The sequence below is a fragment of the Pseudorasbora parva genome, chromosome 15, assembly GCF_024679245.1.
Source record: "Pseudorasbora parva isolate DD20220531a chromosome 15, ASM2467924v1, whole genome shotgun sequence".
NCBI classification, from domain to species: Eukaryota; Metazoa; Chordata; class Actinopteri; order Cypriniformes; family Gobionidae; genus Pseudorasbora; species Pseudorasbora parva.
The window spans coordinates 11,795,572-11,820,066 of NC_090186.1; the positions used below are offsets into that span (position 1 = coordinate 11,795,572).

Below are 24,495 nucleotides of genomic sequence, written 5' to 3' on the forward strand. Positions count from 1 at the left end.
GCCATTGATGACACATTGACAGATTTCTTTCAATTCTCCTGAAGATGCTCCCTCACTCCCTCGCTCCCTCTCTGCCTCCGACATTGTTACTGCTGGTCACAGTGCAGGTATGTAGAAAGAAATGGATGACGTTTTTAATTAAAACTTCAAAAAATAATACTGACACCAAAATGCTATTCTATGACTATAACATCGCTGTTTTTTATGATTATGATTTTTTTTATTAAACCTATGTCAACGAGGTAAAACTAAATTTGATAAAAAATAAGTTATAATAATAGATATAAAGTGTCTCCACGGGTGGTTAGAACTGTTGTATAATGCGCTAATTTAGTGTGTGTGTGTGTGTGTGTGTGTGTGTGTTGTCACGATACCAAAATTATGACTTCGATACGATACCAGACTAAAGTACCTCGATACCAATACTAAATCGATACCACAGTCAAAAAAACAGCAAAAGTAAACACTGTAAAAAATTTCAAGTGCTTTCAACTAATTATTATTTAGTAACTAGTTCCACAGATTTTTTACGTTCACTCAATTTCGTTCTAGAAATTGTTACCTGAATTAATATTTTTTAATTGGCTTAAACTTGACTTCAGCATTAAAAGGTACGTACTTTGCTCAATTATTTTTAAAGTTAATTGAATTAATAATTTTTAGTTGGCTCAAACTTGACTTCAACTTTAAAATGTACGTTTACTTAATCTGTTTTTGTAATTAATTCAACTAAAACGTTTTAATTAAGGGTTTTATTTTTAAATGGTTTTAATTGTTACTTGAAATTGCAGTGGAACTAGTTACATGTTATAGCGAGGATAAAAAGAAATTAAAGCACATTGTATCATCTGCAGTTATAACATTTGTCATACTAACAATACATTTTCATAAGAATTCATTTCAAATTTCTTTAAATAATAAAAAAATGACCAAAGCCCTTGTAACTTTTCTTTAATGTCTTTAATGCACCTTTAGTTTTGAAAATACACACACAGTCAAAGTACAGAGTACAGTGGAGCATTCTTGACAGTTTTTTAGCTAGTCAAGGGATAGTTCACCAAAAATGAAAATTCTGTCATTTACTCGCCCTCATGTTGTTCAAATCCTGTATAATATTCTCTGTTCTCCTGAACACAAAATAAGATATTTGTAAGAATGTTTGTAACCAAGCAGATAGAGCAACCGTTCCCTACTGTTTGTAATCATTTTTGACCACTGCAGAACACCATACGGTTGCTTTGCTGTGTTATTAGGATGCATTTATAGACTTGTATTTCCTTAAAATTCTGGCAAGTATTTAGAGCAAAAAAAAAAAAATATTAATCACCGCTCAAACAAATTAAAATAAAAGCACTTAAACATTTGAATCGGTCCGTTATTTATAGCAGCATTTATCATCATGCCAAGCATATGACATTTTATTTACAGCATACAATGATGTTACGGACCACGTGAGCGCCGCATTCCCGAACACAAAACTCTCCTCTGCACCGTGGCGTGAATAAATCACAATCCGAATGCACGAGTTTTAGGTTTTATCCTATAGATTTATTACCGAGGTGGCATGCACATGTGCACTTTTATTTTGTCGGATTTCCATGAGTGAAACAGGCGAAGGGCGCATGACATACGTCACGACCAAACGTTAGAGATTGGTTATGGCAGATCCAGACTGACTCAGGGCAGATCCAATAGTTTTAAACCTCTAGGGTGCCAGCCTTCGCGGAAATGAACCCTTGTCAATGGAGAGTGGCCAGACTCTATGTACAAATGAAATGTACGAGAGTCTGGTAAAACCAGGCTAGTAGTGTAAGCCAGGCATAAGTTAATTTACTCACAAATGTTTAAAAATACGAATAAGAATGCTTAAAGTTGTGCATACATCTTTTTGAAAGTGATCTTTTGGGAAATTCACCCCAAACCATAAAAAAGACATACAATAATATTTTAAAAATGTTTGTATGTTGTTGTTATTGTTGTTGTTGTTTAACAGATCCTGAGCACTGGAGAATGTTGGAAAGTTTCACAGAAGCTTCGTCATAAAAGGGAATGGGTCGTTCCTTTTAAAAAGATTACAGAAAATGTAGACTACAGTTCTGAGCCCTATATCAGCAAGGTAATAGAGACACCACACAACACAGCAAATCTCTCCACATCATAGCCTATTACAAGGCCAGGTTTTATATATATATATATATATATATATATATATATATATATATATATATATATATATATATATATATATATATATATATATATATATATATATAAATATATTCAAGTTATTCAGTATACTTACTCAGTAAAGCCATTTCTTTATTAAAAGGTAAAACTGTTATAGAACCAGGGGCCTATTGCACAAAACTAGAATAAGGGATTAAGCCGGGATATATTGGTGATCCTGGCTCAATTTATCCGCTAGTATACAGTTATCTTTCATTATCGTTATAGTTCTTGGTGTGAGTGTGTGTTCAGGGTATGTTTACATGACAGCGGTGTAAAAATTTTTGCATACAGATGACAAGATCACCAAGAAATCCTGGCTTAATCCCTTATCCTAGTTTTGTGCAATAGGCCTCAGTTGTCTACAATTTCAAGGGTATAGAAACTATATTAAATAACCTGTTTTGGAAAATAAAACAGGTTATTAAATTTTAAATTAGCCTGGTAACCAATATTTGGGACATTTTTGCAAACAAAATTTTTAAGCAATAGTCATTAAATTGTTATCTGATATCAAAATGTATTACAATAAAGCATATACAGTGTTACACTGTTAAAATGTAGTGTAAATAAGTCAATCACTCAGTAGGGATCAGCAAGATAAGCAATGAAATGTTGGTTTGTATTTACTTTAAAACCTATTTGTGTCACATGTCTGTCTGTTGCCACCGTCATCCCTCAGTAGTTTAGTTTAGTCCTGCTGTGTTTAATTAGTCATCATCTGTATCACCTGTCCCCCTTGTTATGTTCATCTTCAGTGTGTGTATTTAGTTCCTCTGTGTTCACTCTGTCTTGGTTCATCGATGTCGGTATACTCGTCTGTAGACCCGTCTCCATACCCGTCCAGATACAAGTCTAGATACAAGATCGTACGTTCTGGGCCAACACAATACACACATCTAGTGATGGCCAAATGAGGCTTCCTGAACCACTGAGGCTTTCCAGCCCATTGCTTCACCAAAAGGTTCATTTACCTGAAGCCTCATGAAACAGTGTGCTCCCTAGTGACATCTGCTGTGCAAAGCAATGCATCGCACACAAATCTATTCATCCTGAGCAACCAAATTGTCATAGTGTGGGCACACCCTTTTTCGTCCCGCACTCAGAGTCCCGCATTCTCAGACCCCTCGTTTTTAAGAAACAGCGCCTCCTGCTGTTCTGAAGACCGTACAACTCCCTTATCCAAATAAGATATATTATTACGGTGTCGTTTCATTTAAAGTTTTCCAAATAAATCTAAACAAATTAACGATTTTGCAAACATCTTTGCATTCCCTAAAAATGTCAGTTTTCTCTGACTAACAAAGTACCCAGTAGTTTTTTGTTTTTGTTTTTTGTTTATTTAAATAAAAGAAAATTACTGATGGAAGATATACAATTACAGATTGAACTATCCTTTGAAAAATGTTATGTGATATTATATTGCTACAATGTTTTTTTAATTCCAATTCCAGTGTTTCTTTTAGCTCAACCTATGCTAATGGTCTGATTAACATATTATACATTGCTAGCATTAAAAACCTGTTGATATCTGGAATCCAAAGCAAAACTCAAACAAGAATAGACAAAACACCAATAATAAACAAATCTGTACAATTCAAAAATTGTATTACAGTAGTATTTACATTATTTATAATTTTTCCTTATGCAATTGAAGATACAAAGTACAGTCACTGACACAATTCTTTCTTCCTTTTTTCTTTGCTTTGTCCTGTTTACCGCAATATGATGTTTAGGTGATAGTTAAAGTAGCCTACAGACTCGTTTATTATTGGTGTTTTGTCTATTCTTGTGTGAGTTTTGCTTTTCATTCCAGATATAAAAAAAATATGGTTTTGTAATGTTAGCATTGCGTATGATATGTTAATTAGACCATTAGCATGTGAACCTGAAAGAAACATTGAACAAAAAAAAAAGAATTGTAGCGATATATCACATAATATTTTTCAGAGGATAGTTCAATCTGTAATTGTATTTTGTCCATCAGTAATTTTCTTTCAATTGCCCACACTCTTTATTAAATAAATAAATAAATCTACTGCGTAGCCTACTTAGTCAGTGAAAACAATGACATTTTTTGGGAATGCAAAGATGTTTGCAAAAGCGTTGTTTTGTGTAAATGTATTTTTAAATGAAAACTTTAAATGAAACGACACCGTAATAATATATCTTATTTGGATAAGTGTGATGTACGGTCTTCAGAACAGCAGGAGGCGTTGTTTCTTAAAAACGAGGGGTCTGAGAATGCGGGACTCAGAGTGCGGGACTGTGGATGCAGGCTCCGAGTCTGCAGCTTCATAATGTTGGGAGTCTTTTTCTATTGCCTGTGTATTAATAAAGTATTGTAATGACCCGGCTGTCAGCGCTAGCAGCCAGGTGTATTATGGGTATTTGTTAGTTTGGAGTTGATTAACGCATTATTCAAGCAATATGGTTGAGTTTTTGTTTAAGTAAAGTAATGTGTGTTTATGTTCAAGTTAGTTGGGAGGGTTAAGTTCATTTACTGCTTTATGTAAAAAAGGTGGCTCTCACCATCATGGAGAAAGTTGTATAGGGGAGGGATATGGAGAAATGGCCCTGCGTGTGTAGTTATAGTTCTATGTTTAGATTTAAAGGAGAAATAACCCTATATTGCCTCCTGCTGGTCTGTTTTGACTGTGCTCTTATTATCAGAGACACTCATGGTCGTGCGGTGAATGGGACACGAGTGCTCATATCTACCGCTAGCAATTAGCCTAATACAAGTTTTATAGTTTAGCTTTGCTCCGTTTAGCCCCACGTTCCTCAGTAAAACTGCCAGTTATTACAGTATTTTACTCTGCCTGTATTAACCTATGCACACACAACTCACACAAACACAACTTTGTGTTCAACTATTTAGTAGTTCTTTGGGTTAGTGATGACAGTGAATGGCCAGAATGATTGTAAATAAATTATTGTGAGTGCAGTGCTTATGGGACTGGAATTGTGGAACAGCAAACTGCAACAGGGATGGTAAAGCTTTCCCTAATACAGTCTAGTCTTATAATAGTATCATTATTAATAATAATAGCAATAATATAATAATAACACTAGGCCTACTACTAAAATATGAGGGGCCGTACAAGCCATAATTCATTCTGGTACTCTCACACACATACATTCTCATTTCGCATACATATAGGCCTATATATATAGTCTGCTCTCACACACATACAATATAGGCTATATATATATTATAATTACGTAGTATAGGTATTACAACTAGGCTAATTTACTCTAATAATCTACTGAACTATGTATAATTTACTCTAATAATCTACTAAACTAAGTATAATGTAATATAATATATACTACAGCTATGATATATAATGATATCGCTACTACATACAACCAACACCTCAACACCAATGCAAATGCCTACTGCAAACCCCACAAGAGGCGCGAGGTTTCGAACCACTTTTATCCGAAAGCGATACTCAGAATGAAGCAATGACGTATTCAACAGAAAACGGGGCCTCGTTTGTCATCGTCACGTGATTTTCACGGAAACAATACAAGCCTTGAATCGGGGCTTCATCTGGAACGCCCCTTTTTGCTCGACACAAGCTCCGGAGCCTCGCTTCAGATGTCCCATCACTACACACATCTCACTTTATGGAAATACTCCCACACCAGATGTACTCTCTTATGTGGAGCCTCGATATCTAGCTATGTATCACCTATGAATATCTTCTATATCTATATAATTCTGTATATATATATATATATATATATATATATATATATATATATATATATATATATATATATATATATATATATATATATATATATAATACTAACATAGCCTAAATGAATGTCATTAGCCTATATCTTTCCTATTCCTAACTATCTGTCACTGTCTTGACCTACCAGTCAATACATCTAATTTAAATCTTGTCTAAATATAACTAACCAAAGCGTACTACAAATCTCACTTATATCACAAAATCTCTCACAAAAACCCACGAGGTGAAGATGGATTAACGTCACTTTTAAAGTGTGGAGAATGTGGTTCATTCAGATGTGTGACTGTGTGGTTTGTTCCCGCCCCTTTTAATCAAAGCAGTTTTGACCTGATGAAACACTTTAGCTGTAGTCATATGACATGGTTGTGTCGAATCACAGCTTGGAGCAGTGTTTCGAAGCATCTGCGCTTCGGGATCTCGACACAGCATCGAAACGTCAGTTTCGCATCATCTTCTTCGTGAGTTGTGATCACCACATGTGCGTGACAGATCGACGGACCAAACAAACAACCTAAAGTAAACAAAAAGATCGACGTTCTGTGTTTGTAGGAGTTTATTTTTTGTTTTCGTGTTCAGTGTTTTATTTTTCCGGTTTTCCCCCTGCGTGCACCATGGACCATACAGCGGTCAGGCTCATGTGCCTTGAGCAGGGAGAAGACTCCGGCAAGAGACATGTAGAACTGTTCTTGGATCTCAGCCATCAGACCACCTTCCCGGACTACTGCCTGTGCTCATTCCTGTTTGTGGGTCTCAGCACCGCCACACGAGCACAGTTGCCCGGGAAGGGTCCTCGAGGGAGCCTCTTATTGTATGTGGAGTGGGTGCTGGCATCCTGCAACTCACCGTTCACCGTCGTGGATGCCGCCAGCCCCACTCCTGATCCAGGACCCAGCCCAGTACCACCTCGCTGCGAGGAATGGCAGGACACACCCACCGCAGATGGAGAGAAGACCTCAGCGGCGATGTCAGAGCCCGCACCGGAATGAGCGAGGGAGCCGGACATCTCACCGAAGCCTGAAGGGAATCCGTCTGACCAGGTGTGCGATCCGTCTGACCCTTCCATTGCAGAGGGAGTCCTCTGGAGTTTGAGGGAATGGAGACGAGCCCGCTCACTGTCAGTGAGTACAGTTGGAACATTATGGACAGTTTGTTTTCGTGTGGAGAGACCAATTTCCTGTGCCTCCTCCTCTCATCTGAACCTTCTTTATCAGTCTTGTTAACCCCACCCATCCTCCCTCTCCCACCACCTCTCCAAACTGCCATCTACAGCCATTGTCCTGTTACCAGTATCTGTTGTCTTCAGTCTCCTCTTCAGTCTTCTGCCACTCCTACAGACCAGTCATCGCTTCCTCCCATCAGTCCATCATCTTCACCTCAGCCTCCTCTCAGTGGTGCGGTTACCCCTCGGACCCACTGGGAGTCACCGATCCCAGCAAGTCTGAAACCCATGGCTCCGCCTCCCGGTGCTCCGCTCCACCTCGACCCATCATCCTGGCTCCTACACCCTCACTCCTTCCTCCCTCAGCTCCAGCAAGGACCATCGGCCATTCGGCATCGCAGGGCGCCCACCGTACTTCGGCTCCACCTGGGTCAGACATCGCCATGCCTTCGCTGCGGACTTGCGAGCCGTTCGGTGTTCTCCGGCACTCCACCCCTTCAGCCTCGGCAAGCTCCGCCTTCCCTCAGGCTTCACCTCCGCCCTTGATCGTCTCCCGCTCCACCTCTGTCCTACGGATCCCTGCTTCCACCCCGGGGGGGTCGTCGTGGAGGCTCCGTCGCGGCTGACGAGGTCTTCAGTTTCGCTCCACCCCATCGGCCCTCCATCTACGCGGTGGGCTTCATCATCATCGCCTCCAGTCGTCCCAAAGGTGACGTTGTACACCACTCCACCTTGGCTCCTCCCTCCTGCGATGCCACCTTGGGGCATCTTCCTGGCTGGGACCTGGATCCTCATCGGGATGTCCCTGCTTGAGGCCATCCCATGGCTCCTCCTAACTTCCACTCCTCCCTGGACTGTTCCTTGTTTCCTTCTCTGTCTGTGTGTCTGTTTACAGGTCCTGTTTCTGCGCCCTGCTCCGGAGCCCCCGCCCTCCCTCCTCAGATGTTCCAGTTATGGCGTGAGGACGCGCCTTTTCGGAGGGGGCGTAATGGCATGTCCGTCTGTTGCCACCGTCATCCCTCAGTAGTTTAGTTTAGTCCTGCTGTGTTTAATTAGTCATCATCTGTATCACCTGTCCCCCTCGTTATGTTCATCTTCAGTGTGTGTATTTAGTTCCTCTGTGTTCACTCTGTCTTGGTCCATCAACGTCTGTATACTCGTCTGTAGACGCGTCTCCATACCCATCCAGATACAAGTCTATGTTAACCAGTGTGTGAGTAATCTATTAAAGTGTTGTTTACTAAAGTCCTGTTCCTAGTCCTTCTTCATCGGCTTCGTGAGTTGTGATCACCACTGGTGCGTGACAATTTGTTTACACTTTATTTTGACAGGCCACTTTAGACAATGCACTGATTATAACTCATATCCCTATTGTGCCAACTCACTCTTTCAGTAAACTGTTAGGGTTGGTAGAATAATAATAAGTAGCAGATAGTCTACTAGTACTCTAATGACATGTGGTTGCAAAGTTACTTATAGTCCATAGGATATTTGAAGTGGACTATTAAAATTTCAACTAAAGAAAAATTATTGTTTGATAATTTTTTCTTACTTATTATAACTCTCTCAGATGCGATCAGACATGGACCAGGGCGTCCCACTGCGCTACACTCTAAGGGGTCCAGGAGCTAACCAGCCACCTTTTGGTTGTTTCATAGTAGACGAGTACAAAGGGTTCATTCGCATCACACGGCCTCTGGATCGGGAGGAGAGAGAAAACTACACTGTGAGAATAATGAACACACATTGTTATAATGTTATAATGTGTTATACTGTAGACCGGGGCTAGTTGTCACAAGGATTATATCTCAGTAACTTTTATGGTTTGAGTTAAAAAAAAATTACATTTTAAAAACTGGATTTGTATGTTGTTTCAGATATCTAGCTCAAAACTCTTGATTTTTTTTTTTTTTTTTTTGTGAATTCAGTTATCCATGATAAAATTACAATATCATAACATTTTTGCTATAGTTTTTTATTAAAAAATTGCAACTTTATATTAGACGGCTTTAACTATGCACTTACATCAAAAAATAAGTATGATGTACTTTATAGTAACTATTGTGTTCATAGATAGGGACCAGGGGTGGTGTGGGTCAGTTTAAGGGTAAAGTTATGGACAGGTGTGGTGATATGGGTAAGATTAAGAGTAAAGTTAGGGACAGGTGTGGTGGTATGGGTAAGTTTAAGGGTAGAGTTAGGGACAGGTGTGGTGATATGGGTAAGATTAAGGGTAAAGTTAGGGACAGTTGTGGTGGTATGGGTAAGTTTAAGGGTAAAGCTAGGGACAGGTGTGCTGGTATGGGTAAGTTTAAGGGTAAAGCTAGGGACAGGTGTGCTGGTATGGGTAAGTTTAAGGGTAGAGTTAGGGACAGGTGTGGTGGTATGGGTAAGTTTTAGGGTAAGGTTAGGGACAGGTGTGGTGGTATGGGTAAGTTTTAGGGTAAGGTTAGGGACAGGTGTGGTGGTATGGGTAAGTTTTAGGGTAAGGTTAGGGACAGGTGTGCTGGTGTGGGTAAGTTTAAGGGTAGAGTTAGGTACAGGTGTGGTGGTGTGGGTAAGTTTAAGGGTAAAGTTAGGAACAGGTGTGGTGGTATGGGTAAATTAAAGGGTAGAGTTAGGGACAGGTGTGGTGGTATGGGTAAATTAAAGGGTAGAGTTAGGGACAGGTGTGGTGGTATGGGTGAGTTTAAGGGTAAAGTTAGGGACAGGTGTGGTGGTATGGGTAAGTTTAAGGGTAGAGTTAGGGACAGGTGTGGTGGTATGGGTAAGTTTAAGGGTAGAGTTAGGGACAGGTGTAGTGGTATGGGTAAGTTTAAGGGTAAAGTTAGGGACAGGTGTGGTGGTATGGGTAAGTTTTAGGGTAAGGTTAGGGACAGGTGTGGTGGTATGGGTAAGTTTTAGGGTAAGGTTAGGGACAGGTGTGCTGGTATGGGTAAGTTTAAGGGTAGAGTTAGGGACAGGTGTGGTGGTGTGGGTAAGTTTAAGGGTAAAGTTAGGGACAGGTGTGGTGGTATGGGTAAATTAAAGGGTAGAGTTAGGGACAGGTGTGGTGGTATGGGTAAGTTTAAGGGTAGAGTTAGGGACAGGTGTGGTGGTATGGGTAAGTTTAAGGGTAAAGTTAGGGACAGGTGTGGCGGTATGGGTAAATTAAAGGGTAGAGTTAGGGACAGGTGTGGTGGTATGGGTAAGTTTAAGGGTAGAGTTAGGGACAGGTGTGGTGGTATTGGTTAATTTAAAGGGTAGAGTTAGGGATAGGTGTGGTGGTGTGGGTGAGTTTAAGGGTAATGTTAGGGACAGGTGTGGTGGTATGGGTAAGTTTAAGGGTAAAGTTAGGGACAGGTGTGGTGGTATGGGTAAGTTTAAGGGTAAAGTTAGGGACATGTGTAGTGGTATGGGTAAGTTTAAGGGTAACGTTAGGGACAGGTTTAGTGGTATGGGTAAGTTTAAGGGTAAAGTTGGGAATAGGTGTGGTGGTATGGGTAAGTTTAAGGGTAACGTTAGGGACAGGTGTGGTGGTATGGGTAAGTTTAAGGGTAGAGTTAGGGACAGTTCTGGTGGTATGGGTAAGTTTAAGGGTAGGATTAGGTGAAAGGGAAGAGTCAACAGTGTTATTATAAATGTAATTACAGATGCAATTAAATAAAGGTATTTTCTAAAATATAAGTACAATGTAAAAACAATAAGTGCATTGTACCTAATATAAAGATAAAGTGGGTCCACGTTTTCATAACAAGAATACTGTTTTAATGGGGCAATTGTTTTGAATGTCATATTAATAAAATGTTACTATAATGATTATAATATTTGCTGGTCAAAACAAATATCAAAACTTACTGTTTAAAATTAAAGGCTTGTTTTATTTTTGTCATGTATAGCTTATTGGCACTGCGTGGTTCTTTAACAACACCATAGCAGAAGATAATATTATAGTAAACATCAGGGTGGAGGACCAGAATGATAACTCGCCAGTTTTCATCAAGCCAAAACGAAGCAGCGTTTATGAGAGGAGTCCAGTTGGTGAGTCTGCACACTGCATTGCCATTGTCAACCATTGTCTGATTTTTTGCAATTAGGGATGATTAATCCATCTTCTTAAAACATATAGTGAGATTGTTTTAATTGCTGTGTCCTTTCTAGGGACCTTTGTAACACAAGTTGTTGCCAAAGATGCAGATAAGCCACACACATTTCACAGTAAGATAGCGTACAGCATAATCAAACAAGAGCCAAATAATGGTGTACTTTTCTTTGCTGTAAATAAATCCAGTGGAGAAATCTCTGTGAGCAACCCAACACTTGACAGAGAGGTATTTGCTTCCAGTTACTGGTATTTAATGTGTGTGATTATGTGTCTGTAGCTTCTAAATTACTCTTGCCTAACAGTCGAGATGCATTAAACTCCTTTCTGTTGAACAGGAACACAGCAGTTATGTTCTTACGGTGCAAGCTGCTGACATGAATGGGGATGCCCACGGAAATTCTGCTACAACCACTGTATCTGTAGTCATCCTGGATGTTAATGACAATATTCCTACTTTAGAGAAGGATGAGGTAACAATTATCACAATTCTGATAATTCTCAAATAGTGTTAATTTGTCATACCCTGGTGAAAAAGAAGTGTGATTAAATGCAATGAATGTGTACTTCAGACCTTTATAGTATATAAACAAACTGTACTTGCAGATATAATTAAAGAAACATGCTGACTTGGGGGCTTTAGCCTATTTGCTGTATCCACCAGAGTTAGATAAGTCTATTCATACCATTCTCATCTCCGTGCGTGCTATAACTGACGCACCCACCACTAGCCTAGCTTAGCACAAAGATGGGAGGTAAACAGCTCCATCTAGCCTACTGCTCAATAAGTGACAAAATAACACCAACATTTTCCTATTTACATGTTGTAATGTGTATAGTAAAATCGTGTACTAAGACAGACGGAAAATTAAAATTTGCCATTTTCTGAACCGATATAAAATATATCTACACTTTTTTTTACATCCACATGGTTTTAGCATGTTGTTGTAGTGAATACATGGTCCCCTGCAATTTTTGCAACTTACATTTTTGTTCATTCTCCATAGTTTGAGGCTAGTATTGAGGAAAATACAGCTCAAGTGGAGGTGATAAGACTCAAAGTAACTGACCTGGATCTTAAGGACACGGACAACTGGGCGGCCAAGTGCTTTATTGCATCAGGCAATGAGGCTGGATTCTTCAGCATTAAAATGGACCCAAAGACCAATGAGGCAATCCTGATGCTTGAAAAGGTGTGCTTCACATGTTTGATAATAGTCCTGGCCTGAAGACATTTACATGCCACAGTTATAGTAAAATACTATACAAATAGCATATTCAAGTGATTTTGCCATATTTCTCCTATATTTACCTGCTTAAATGCATGTCGCCCACTATTCGTTGTAAATGTATATTTATTCCTGTGGTGACAAAGCTGAAATATAGATCAAATATAGGATATTTTCTACACTATGTTTTATAAATGAGGCCCCTTGAGTTTTCCCTGGAGGGCTAACCATTGTCCCCGTCTCAAAAGGGTGGATGCTCGTGAGTGCACCCACTGATGTGGGTTTAGCCTTGTTTATACTCAATGCGTTTGCTCCAACCGGCAACCTCCCCCAGTTCTCAACCCAGCGCTCTGGGAGGAGATTTGTGTCATTGCAGATTTAAACCTGTGCGCGTCCCGCGGAGCGGTTCAAAGTTGCAGTCGGAATATGGGCTTAGCGGTGGTGGGAGAGAAATTGCTATGGCTGGGTTTGTCAGGAGGCCTCTCTGACAAAGAAAAAGTGGAGTTTTTGGATGCCCCTATCGATCCAAAGGCCATGTTCAGCGCAACTGTCTCAGCTATGCATCATCAATGTGACCTGCGGTAAAGGGAGGGAGAAGTATTCGAGGTCTGTCTCCGCAGAAAGCTGGCAGCTCACCCTTATCACCCGAGCCATCCAAATTTCAGGGTCTTCAGGTAGAGGAGGGCATTCAGAATATCTTCCTTCTCGTCCTGCTCCACCACAGCAGCCGGGAAACTTATGTCCTCAGTCAAAGCCTGGTTTCGTGAGACCTAAACAGTTGTTCACAGCCGCAGCTGCTTAACACCGGCCGAAAGTAGCACAATAAAGATTACATGTATATGAATGCATTAGTAATTGTGTGTGAATTAATTCTACCTGGCAGCATCTCTCTACTAATAGTGAAGTTGTGAGTTTTAGTTATAAAGAAATATATGCTAGAACTTTTCAGTTTCTACGCTATTTTATTGATAAATCACAGAACAGTGTTGACAATACATTTCTGCGCTACTAAATGGTAGTGTGTGAGGCGCGCGCGATTTCCACACGATTGGCTATGTGTGTGCGTTGCAATGCAGCACGCAGTTTAGCGCGATGATTAACTTACGTGTACAATAAGCGTGCATTCTCCCGATAAATTTTGAGCATCCAAATGGTAATCAAACATGTCTTGTGGAGAGCTCTTGAAGTATACATTTATTTGTCATTTTTAACTGTTCAAAACAGAGCCTGCGTGTCAGGAAATTGTTTATCCTGTTGCGCCCTCTATAGGCCAGCAACTAGTCGACGTCAAGCTTAAAGCGTAATGACAGAGCATTAAGGTCGATTAGTCGACTAGTCGGTGCAACCCCTAGTTTACACATTGCTAGTTTTTTAGCTTTTAACACTAACACGCTATCATTTTTGCATGCTAACTTGCGGTATCTAATGCCCATTTTCCCTTTAGACTGTTGATTATGAGGATGTCAAAGACATGAAGCTTGGTATTGGTGTAGTCAACAATGCTCCGTTTCACCCCTCTGTAACTGGAGGACAATCAGGAATGAATGTCAACTTTGGGGGCAGTGGTGGAGGAGGAGGAGGCGGTGGTGGCAGCAGCAGCAGCAGCGGAGGTTCAAGTAGCAGTTCATCGTCATATTCAGGTGGTCAGATCTACAAAGTGAATGTAAAGGTGAAAAACCAACCGGAAGGACCTAGGTTTATGCCCCTAACAAAAGCCATTCCCATCTCAGAAGGCAAGACTTTTAACAGCAATGAGATCATCACAAGGTACCCGGCTATTGATGAAGACACCGGAGAGGAAGCTACCAACGTAAAGTATGTTTACATTAAAACAGTTGAAGAGAATAAAAAAATGAAGAGAAAACAACACCTAATTCACTTTTCCTATAGGTATTTTAAAGCCTCTGACCCAGATAACTGGCTGAGCATCGATGAGACAACAGGGGCCGTTCGATTGAACAAGGCTCCTGACCGTGAGTCCAAGTTTCTAGTTGATGGCGTCTACTATGCAATGATTTGCAGCATAACTCAAGGCAAGTTTGAGGGAAAAGGGACAACTTTTTGATCTTGGTAGTTTTATAAGGATTTGTCAGCTTTTCAAATTGTCTAATATTTATACAAAAAAGTATTTTTGAACTGTTGCCAGATATGTCATTCACTACAAAAATATATGATAGTGTACTTCGATAACTTATTGACAAATCACACTTCCAGGGTGTCATATTGTTTAAAGGAGTAATTCAGCGCTGGGAAGATGAATCTGTATTTAAACTGGGTCATTAATGTTGTAGAAATGTGAAAATATTTTTTAATTTAGTGCTGTCTAGACTGTGAAAAGACAGAAAACGTATTTTTGTCTCATGGGGATGAAAGACAACAATTCCCAGAATGCTTCGCTGCCCTACGAGGCCACTCCCAAAGCCACCACTACTAGATTACTGAAACACTGATCACTTTCCCACTGCGACTGCGTTCATTTTCATGAAATCAGTTCAGTTAGAGAACAGACACTAGAATTAAAAACTGAACGTGTCTGTTCAATATGTGATTTAGCCGCTGAGGGAGTCTCACAGCCCAAAACGCTGCAGGAGTCAGATATATTGGCAGTCATGGATGAGCTCGTGATGAGAGCTGAGGTAAACGCATCCGCAGCATAGATTCACAGCGCATGTTCAGTCTGGCGCGTTTTCAGTTCAGGCTTTTTGGGGGGGGGGGGGGGGGGGGGGGGGGAGAGATGTTGAGAGATGTGGTCTTCACATCACAGCCGGTGGAAAATAGGACTCGGACAGAAATCACGTTCATGCATGCGGTTATTAACGTTACTGTAGTGTAAAGCAGAGCAGGACCGAGTGTTGTGGACCTGAGCACAGCTGCTGGAGCGATTGTTAAACAAATACCCGGCTCGCGAATACCGGGACTTTTATTATGACGGGACGGGACACAGTCGCCGGGCGCCTGCACTGATCCGCTCTTCCGGTTATGATTTTGAGGTAATGCAGCTCTGTTTATCATATTAGATACATTTAAGTGTGTTTAAAATGATGTTATGACTTTACTCCGTGCGTTCACTTGTTCCCACTGCTAAGAGTAAAGCGCTCGTGCCAAATAAAAGCCGAAACCCAGGGTAGCGCAGATATGACGCAATTGACAGGCGACTCCCTCAAACGCAATGCTGAAACGTCCCTGTCCTTAGTTAAAATAGCAATTTTCTTACAATTTACAAATAGTCGGAAACATCTGGAATATTGTTGGTACTCAACTGAACAAAATATATAACACTGGCCTAGTGGTTTTTGGATATTTTACTGCAAAAATACTACATAGTAGTGTTGTCACGATATCAAAATTATGACTTCGATACGATACCAGACTAAAATATCGATATATCGATACTAAATCGATACCACAGTAAAAAAGAAAAAAGAAAAAAAAAGATGCTTAATATGACAACAGAACTTGTTATTATTCATTGTTATTTTTTACTAAAAATTCATGTGGCCAGCATGTTCCTTAGGGTTGGGCATCGTTTTGATTTGAACAATTATTGATCAATTGATCAATTACTATTAAAATTATCACAAATTTTTGCTATCTCAATGTATTTTTTACAAAGGGGTAATTGTGTTGCAATAGCTTACACACAGCACAAGAAAGCTTGATTTCGAATGGTAAATTGAATTTAAAAAGACGAGTAAACAGTAATAAAATAAGAACAAATAAACAGATTACAAACAATAGCACAAATAAATGCAATAGAATAGAAGATACAAATTAAACAGACTGCTTTATTTTTTCAGGTAGGTCTAACATTCAGATAAGAAACGGAATAAAAAAATGCATAGTAATTTCATTTAAAACAACATTGGATAATGTTCTTTGTAAAAAATTCTATAGAGTACAGATGAAACGATTAAAGTTACACAAGTTGATCAGTCAAGAGCAGTTGATTGTTTGTCTTTTTGTAGTTTGAATAACAAATGACTGCGGTCCCTTTAAGACTAACGGACGCATGGATCCTAAACTGTTCCTGTTACTCGTTCTTCCTGAACTGTTTGCGACTGTTTACGTTAATACTCTTCCAGATGTGCACTGATAATTCTTTGAGTGTATTTGACCAATAATAAGCTGGAAAAAGAAGCAAATGTTTGCACTTGTATCATGTCAGAGGCGGCTTTATTACGGTAGGCTATGTGTGTGCACTTCAGATGTGAGCACGAAATCTGCGGGGATTAGTAGAATTAATTTATGTGCAATCCCGCGCGAAATTCAGACCGATCACACACTAACACTAACACACTGTCATGAGGAAAAAGCCGAGCAGAACACGCGTTCGCCGTGCTCAGAGGTTAACCGGGCTGAGTGAGAATATGCCGGTGTGTGTCAACTCGCTGACGGTCAGAGAAGGAGAGCGCAGCTGGTATCGATACTGTAAAAATTGAGAATCGTATCGTTTCAGATATTCCAGTATCGATACATATCGAAATATCGATATTTTTGACAACACTACTACATAGTGCACCTTTAAGAGAAAGTAGCACAACTCTGGCAAAGTTTTAAGTTTATCGGGATCGTTATACCTTGGTGAGTACAGTCTATAGAAAAAAAAAAAAGAAAAGTGAACCGGATTGGTGCTTGCAACACGGAGCTATTACACTTAATGCCCAGAGCCCCCACTCAATTAAAACTGCAGCTATGGAGGCATAAACATAAAGGGTGTCTTTGTGCCTCTTAACAGACACAAAATGCAATTAAAATTTCTGTCCTTACATGAGAATTAGATGCGTTTAGTCACTTAGTCATTGTTTAAATTCATCTAAATAGTGTTTAAGTCCCATGGGAACGCCATTGTAGCCAGAAAAAGGCAAATAGTCCAGTTTGGGAAGAGCATTGTGTGTGTAAAGCATGAATATTTTATTTATTGTATATCTTTCCTCAAGCCGTGTGTGCCCAAATGGAAGGATAAATAAAGTTTACATTACCTCCACAGTGGTTGCACCCGTCTTCAATCACAGAATGGCATTTTTCTTCAACCGGCCTTGCTGTTTCGTGTCTGTTTAAGTTAGTCATCCTTGTCAAAGTAGTCGCTTCAAATTTTCGCATTCTGTTGGCACAATTCGTCACTCTAGTGACGTCCGGATGAATCGTTCATTTTAACTGGCTCTTTTTAGTGAACCGGTCGAACCAGTTCTCCAAATCGGACTGAATCGTTCTAAACGGTTTGCCTCTCAAATCAGCGCTGATCCCACAAGTTACTTTAGTTGCTCACTTTCTGACATGAGTAACAGTCCCTCCTAATAGAAATAAAATAATATCTTGAAGTATATGTTGTGACACCAACCGTTCATCATAAAGTGTAACCATAACCAGATTTTGTCATTAAAGGGGGGGTGAAATGCTGTTTCATGCATACTGAGCTTTTTACACTGTTAAAGACTTGAATTCCCATCCTAAACAGACAAAGTTTCAAAAACTAATGTTGGACGTTTGATGGAGTATTTCTGTATCAAAAATACTCCTTCTGGTTTCTCACAAGTTTCGGAGAGTTTTTTTCGAGTATGACGTTAATAGAGCGGAAGGTCCTTGTATGGGCCATACGGGCTCTTCTCCCGGTAGGGTGCGCGCTCATGACTAGAGCGAGAGAGGAAATGCACGCCCATAAACATTTGCTCAGGTGCAGATCCAGTCGTCGTTATAGTCCGTGCTGCGCTCCACTTTATTCCTATGGGTGACATCAAGCGACTTCAACACTTCAGCACAGCAGTCCGGGAAGGCAGTGCTGCATTTGAACAGATCAGATTGATTCTGGATCATATATCTATTAGCTGAGATCGATAGCCATGGGTTCCTCCACGCTTGAGGAAGTCACCGCTTTGTGCACATTCGTCATTCTTTAGCTCCGCCCACACGATACGCCTCCAGGCTCTCGTTTTTTTCCGGAAAGACTCGGTACAGCCTATATTTCTTTTATAAATATAATAAAACGAAAGACTTTTCGGAGATATGAAGGATGCAGTACTACTCTATAGGTACTCAAGATTGACATGAGATTGACTGAAACTGAGTGTTTCACCCCCCTCCCCCCTAAATCTTTCAATTACAAGTAATTTGCTAACTAGTTTTGATTTAGTATTGACTTTGAAGTGTTACCTATTGCAATATAATATAATCACATTAAAGCAACGCTCTCCCACATATTTTGCTATTGTAACTGCACTTATTTCCGTCATTGGTATAAGTTGCAGTGGGTGGTTATAGACAAGAAATGTACAGTTTTCGACCATCTTGCTGATAACGTTTCTTTAGTCGTTCAGCAACCCTGCAGTCAGAACCACCGTAGGTTATCCACCCTTACAATATTATTAAAATATTTTTTTAAATATGTATTTACTTTTCTCTTATAGAATGGCCTTCTAAGACGGCAACGGGCACCATTGCCATCCAGGTAGAGGATTTTAATGACCACTGCCCCACTTTGTTAAGCAAAGTCCTGACACTTTGTACTGATAAGGACGCAGTCTTAGTCACTGCAGTGGATGAGGATGCACCACCCAATGGAGCTCCATTCACCTTCAATGTTGTCCCAGAAGGAACTAAAGGGAAATGGTCAATCGAGCATTTAAATGGTATACACATTGATCCATCTATCTATATATCTGTATCTATCTATCTAGGATAGGAATTCAAAAATATGAAGCACTAGTCAGAGATCTGTTATTTAGGATGTCGCTACTGACTTTGTGTTTGAGATCTTCCGTTCTTCTTCTCATCAGATACCACTGCCATCTTCCGGACTCAAGAGAAGATCTGGCCAGGAGAACATGAGCTGACGGTGGATGTTAAGGACCAGCAGGGGGTGGGATGTCCAGAACCTCAGAAAATAGTGGTGGAAGTGTGTACCTGTACAGACCAGGGGGCTTGTGCGCGAACAGGAATGCTTAAGAAGGGGTCAACATTTGGACCTGCTGGAATCTGCCTGCTCTTCCTTGGAGTGCTTGCATTATTGCGTAAGTAACTAAGTTCAAAGAACAGATTATGATTGATTGTTATTATGATGCTGAAATAAACTTTGTATTTCTCCTGTTACAGTCATCCCACTCCTGCTGCTACTCTGTCAGTGTGGAGCCGCTGGGATGGCGGGAGCTTTCACAGACATGCCCTATGACACTAAAGAGCATCTTATCTCTTACCATACTGAGGGCCAAGGAGAGGACAGGGTATGATATGATATCAGGAACAAAAATCTGATTGAGATGGGTTTTTTTTTTTTTATTTAAGCTAAAAAAAAAAACATTTTTGTCTCTGACAGGATGTTCCAGTAGTACCGAATGATTTTACTGATGGTCGTGGGAGGACCATCAGTTTAAAATCCAAAGATGTGGGTGGTATGCGTATTTATGGTGTTGGAGGAGTAGGAAGAGTAGCAGGCTTCATTGAATCCAATTCTATAATAGGTGTCCGTGGCTACAATGACATGGAATTGGCCTACATGGATTCATTGAGGAGAGATGAAACCCTTATGAGTAGAGAAATGGCTGGAGATTTTGACGGAATGGCTGTGTCTGAAATGTTCCTGGATGAATACTATTCACAGGTATAATATAACTACAAGATTATGTGTATATGATCTATCTCTCTCTCTCTCTCTCTCTCTCTCTCTCTCTCTCTCTCTCTCTCTCTCTCTCTCTCTCATATTATTTATTACAATAAGAACATGCAATTAGTTTTGGTGGGATGGTTCTGTACTTGGCAAAAAAATCCCCATGCCAGAACAGAGCAGGGAGAGCAGCAAGTCAACCCCCCTGGGTTACAGAACAGAGCCAGTTTATGCATACATAATTATAATTCACAATTACAGGAGATTTAGACAAACAAAATACATGATAAAAAAATCCTTGCTATGTAGAGACCTGTACTGAAAGAAATAAAGGCAGATTAAATACAGGTTAAGGCGGAGTTGTGGTTGGAAGAGGGAGTTTGATTTGCGAGCAGCGATGCGATAGAAGAGATGCTAAAGAATGGGAATGTTTAATGGCCGTCGAGATAGGTTTCAAAACTGGATTGTTACACGTCAGGAAAAGCTGGCTATCAGCTGATACAAGCTTGACTGACGTGGCCTTCCATAGTAGCAGGACACAGTGGAAATGAAATAGCAAATATGTGATTTTTCAATTACTATTCCAAAATGGCAGGGTCATTACTTGTAAGACATTGGAAATGCAATTGCAAACAGACTTTGCTTTTCCATTTGATGTCTGCAATATCCTTCCATATCCTGAACTGACGCAATGCTTGATTTCAAATAAACAACAAGTAATTAATATTAAGTCACTTACATTTAGATGCAATATTGACTGTTTTTGTTCTATTTTTGATGTGAAGATAGTTCCAAACAAAGATCACAGCAGTATCATAGCATCTCACAAAACCAATCAAATCCATAAAAAAAAAATATATATATATATATATATATATATATATATATAACGGCAGTTATCTGGCTGCTATCTGTCTCTCTTCCTGTCTGTCTATATAAATGTATGTCTGTCTATCTATCTCTGTGTGGATCACATATACAGTGGAGATCAAAATTAGAGAACAATTTAGAAACATTAGATTTTTTTCAGAAATATTGTTGCTTCATTGCTTGAAGTTTAAAGGAAGATTAGCTGTGGGTCTACCATTGTTCTACTAGCATGTTTTACAAAATACCAAGGTACTTCAACAAAAACGTTTATTTTGTCAAAAGCACTGCGTGATCAAAATTAGAGAACAATAACCAATGCAGCATTTAAAAAAAAACATTACAACTAAAATGTGATGCTGACAGCAGTCAAAAATTAGTATGAAGTGTAGAAGTCCTTGCTTTGAATGAGCTCAGCACATCTGCGGCCACAGGACATCACTAGATACACACAGCTCCGGTGTGATCTTGGTCCACTCTTCTTCCAGTCTCTTTCACAGTTCGGTACCTGTAGTGAGTTTCTTAGCCATAACTTTATCGCCAATGATTTTACATAGATTTTCAATGGGGTTTAGATCAGACTCTGGGCTGGCCATTTCATTATTTCAATGTTCTCACTTTCAAGAAACTGCTTTACTCGCTTTGCAGTGTGATAGGGGGCATTGTCTTGCATAAAAATTGCGGGCTGATTGGGAGATACTCGCAGTGAAGGAACCACATGTTGCCGAAGGAGGTTCTAATAAACAGGTTCTGAGGTTCTGCCATGTAGTTGTATAATAGGCCCAACTCCTGCTGCAGAAACATCTCCAAAACAATGCCACTTCCTCCTTCATCTTTCACGGACTTCTTTGGGTACTTTGGGTTCAATCTTTCCCCAGTTTGATGCCGAACATAATGTTTCCCATCGGAGCAAAATAAATGAAACCTGCATTATCACTAAAATGAACTTTGGACCAGTTCTCCTCTGTTCAGGTTAGTATAGCCTTTTGATTCTTTCTGCTGATGAGAGGCTTGGTCACTGCAGAGTGAGCTTTCAGTCTGAATTCTCTAAAATGACAAGACACTGTGTGGCGAGACAGATCCTTACTGTGTCCAGAGTAATTTCAGCTGCAGTGTTATACTGATTCCCCATTGAAAGTCTCCGCATTGTCCTGTCCTCTCGTTCATTGGTCTTGCATACCTTTTTGGGTATTTGAATGAATTAGTGTCTTTGTAAAGCTTCAATATTCTAGAAATTACAGATTTGGAATGACCAACTTCTTTTGCCATAGCTGAAAGGGTCATCCCTTTGGCCTTCATCTGGACAGCCTGGTGTCGTAGGGTTACCTTAGAGCGGCTCGGCATCTTGCAACGTCAGTGAAAATTGGGAAGTTTGCTTCAAGTTAAATAGGGTTTGCCGGATTTTTACGGAAATTAGCACCAAGTAACACCCAAAGCTTGAAAGTATCTGAAAGTGTTCTCTAATTTTGACCAGCGTTATTTTTCAATTGTATATACTGTACTTCAGAAAATATTTAACTTGTAAAATATGTTTAAACAACTGCCCTTCTGCTCCTGTTAGGATCATTTCAAAAAGGACTAAGCAGTGACCTGGAAATTTAGGAAATTTTATGTTGTTCTCTAATTTTGATCTCTACTGCATGTATTGTTCTATGTGTGTTACAGAAAAGCAGAGGATTGGAGGATGGATTTGCTAAGAATGAACCAATGGTGTATGGTTATGAGGGGAAGGGCTCCCCTGTTGGCTCTGTCGGCTGCTGCAGCATGCTCGAAGATAACAATGACCTAGAGTTTCTGAATGACCTTGGGCCAAAGTTCAACACACTCGCAGAAATATGCAGAGGTAAAAAAAACTGAGGTCCACGCTCCCCTTCCTCCCCCTCCCAAACCCATTGTGGACCGTACCGATGTGGTTTCTTCATCAACCAATTATATAAATGCAAGGAATATAGCCACAAACAGAGCTCTGTCTACAAACAAAATGAATATGATTTCCAACATGGCTCTGACATCATCTTCACGTGTGGAGAATGTGCTTGTCGCAGACAACCGGCCCACAGAGATCACGAGTGTCCAGCCAGCTCCAACGTACCTGATGCAACCGCCGCAAAAGTACTACATGGTCAAGCCACAGCCCAGCACGGTACTGCTCGCTGAAAGGCCCACCATGGGAGTCGGACAGAACATGTATGGGATGAACAGCGGCCCAGTAGCTGAGGGGGTTGTAGTCCAGGGCACCAACATGGCAGCGAATACCCTGAATCGTGGTGAGAGAATGGTGCTTGTGGACAGGGGTGGATCTTCTCAGGCTCTCAACTCTGGACTGTCTGGATCACAAGTTTACTTGGTGGATGGGGGAGTGAGAAGCGGCCAAGTCCTTCAGGGGACACTTCAGAGAGGGGTTGCTGGAGCTCAGGGCCTGATGGTCGTGGAAAGACAAGGGGGCCAGGTGATTCACGGGACTCTCCAAAAAAGGTATTTCCACTAAAAATGTTCTTTATGTGGAGAATAAAGGGGGATCAGGTATGGTCCAGGGAGGTCATCAAAAGGGCATGGCATCTGCCACAGAGTCCTTTATTGGTAACATTGGATTCTGTGGATCATCTGTCCAGATGAACCAAAATCCATTGTGACATAAAGTTGTTATTCAGAAGAGACAAGTTGTGACAACACAAAGCATCACAAAGCTGCAAGTAACAATGCATCATTCAGAGTTGTGTACAGTTTAGAAAGCCATATAAAGGCTTGAAAAGCAATTTTCAGCTCATACATGCAAATCATTAGAGTAGCATGTTGTCAACATGTTAGGTCATAAAGAATATGCAAATTATGCTTACAAAACTGTTTTTAATGCCCTTGAGCTTCACTTTACATGTAGTTCACTATACATGACTTATTTCTTTTTTTACTGTATGTATACATTCAGTGTGTGTGTTCTGTAAAGACTCCTGTTGGCAGATACTGTGCAGTTCTGGTAACCCTGAGGCCATTCCAGTGCATTTTATGCAAATCAGCTGAAAGGTATTTTAGTAACGAGCAGATATATGAGAACACTCTATTAGTCATCGCAAAATAATGAAGACTTTTTTGAAATATGTTTTTTAGTATTATGAAATGTACAGCACTAACTGTTGGCATCTGATCACTGTTGGCATCAGGTGAACTACAATGTATGTTTTGGGAAGGTGTTTATAAAAAAGGTACAGAATATTTAATTCCTCTTTTTAGCCACTTATAAACAAACTGGTAAGTCTGATTGGTAAGGTCTGTTTAGAAGCATGTGGTTTTCATTTCTTTTTGTAATGTTGATTTTTTTGTACATGACTATGTAAAAGACCACCAAAAGACAATAAACAGTCATTTTAATGTCATCCAGTGTAAAGCTGCATCTGTCTGTGGGCCAGTGTCAACCAAAACTGAAAAACTGGAATCTCTATAGTAAAGAAATCAGTGTCTCATTCGTTCAATCGTTTTTTGATTTAATATTGATAATAGAAAAATTAAAAAACAGCTTGGATTTTGACTGGTGGGAATCGGCATCTTCACAGCCTTTGAGTTTGGAATAACAA

General features: G+C 40.0%; 1 pseudogene; it reads left to right on the plus strand.

The window, feature by feature from the left end:
• Positions 1-24,264, plus strand: LOC137041135 (desmoglein-2.1-like; annotated as a pseudogene).
• The last annotated feature ends 231 nt before the right edge of the window (positions 24,265-24,495 follow it).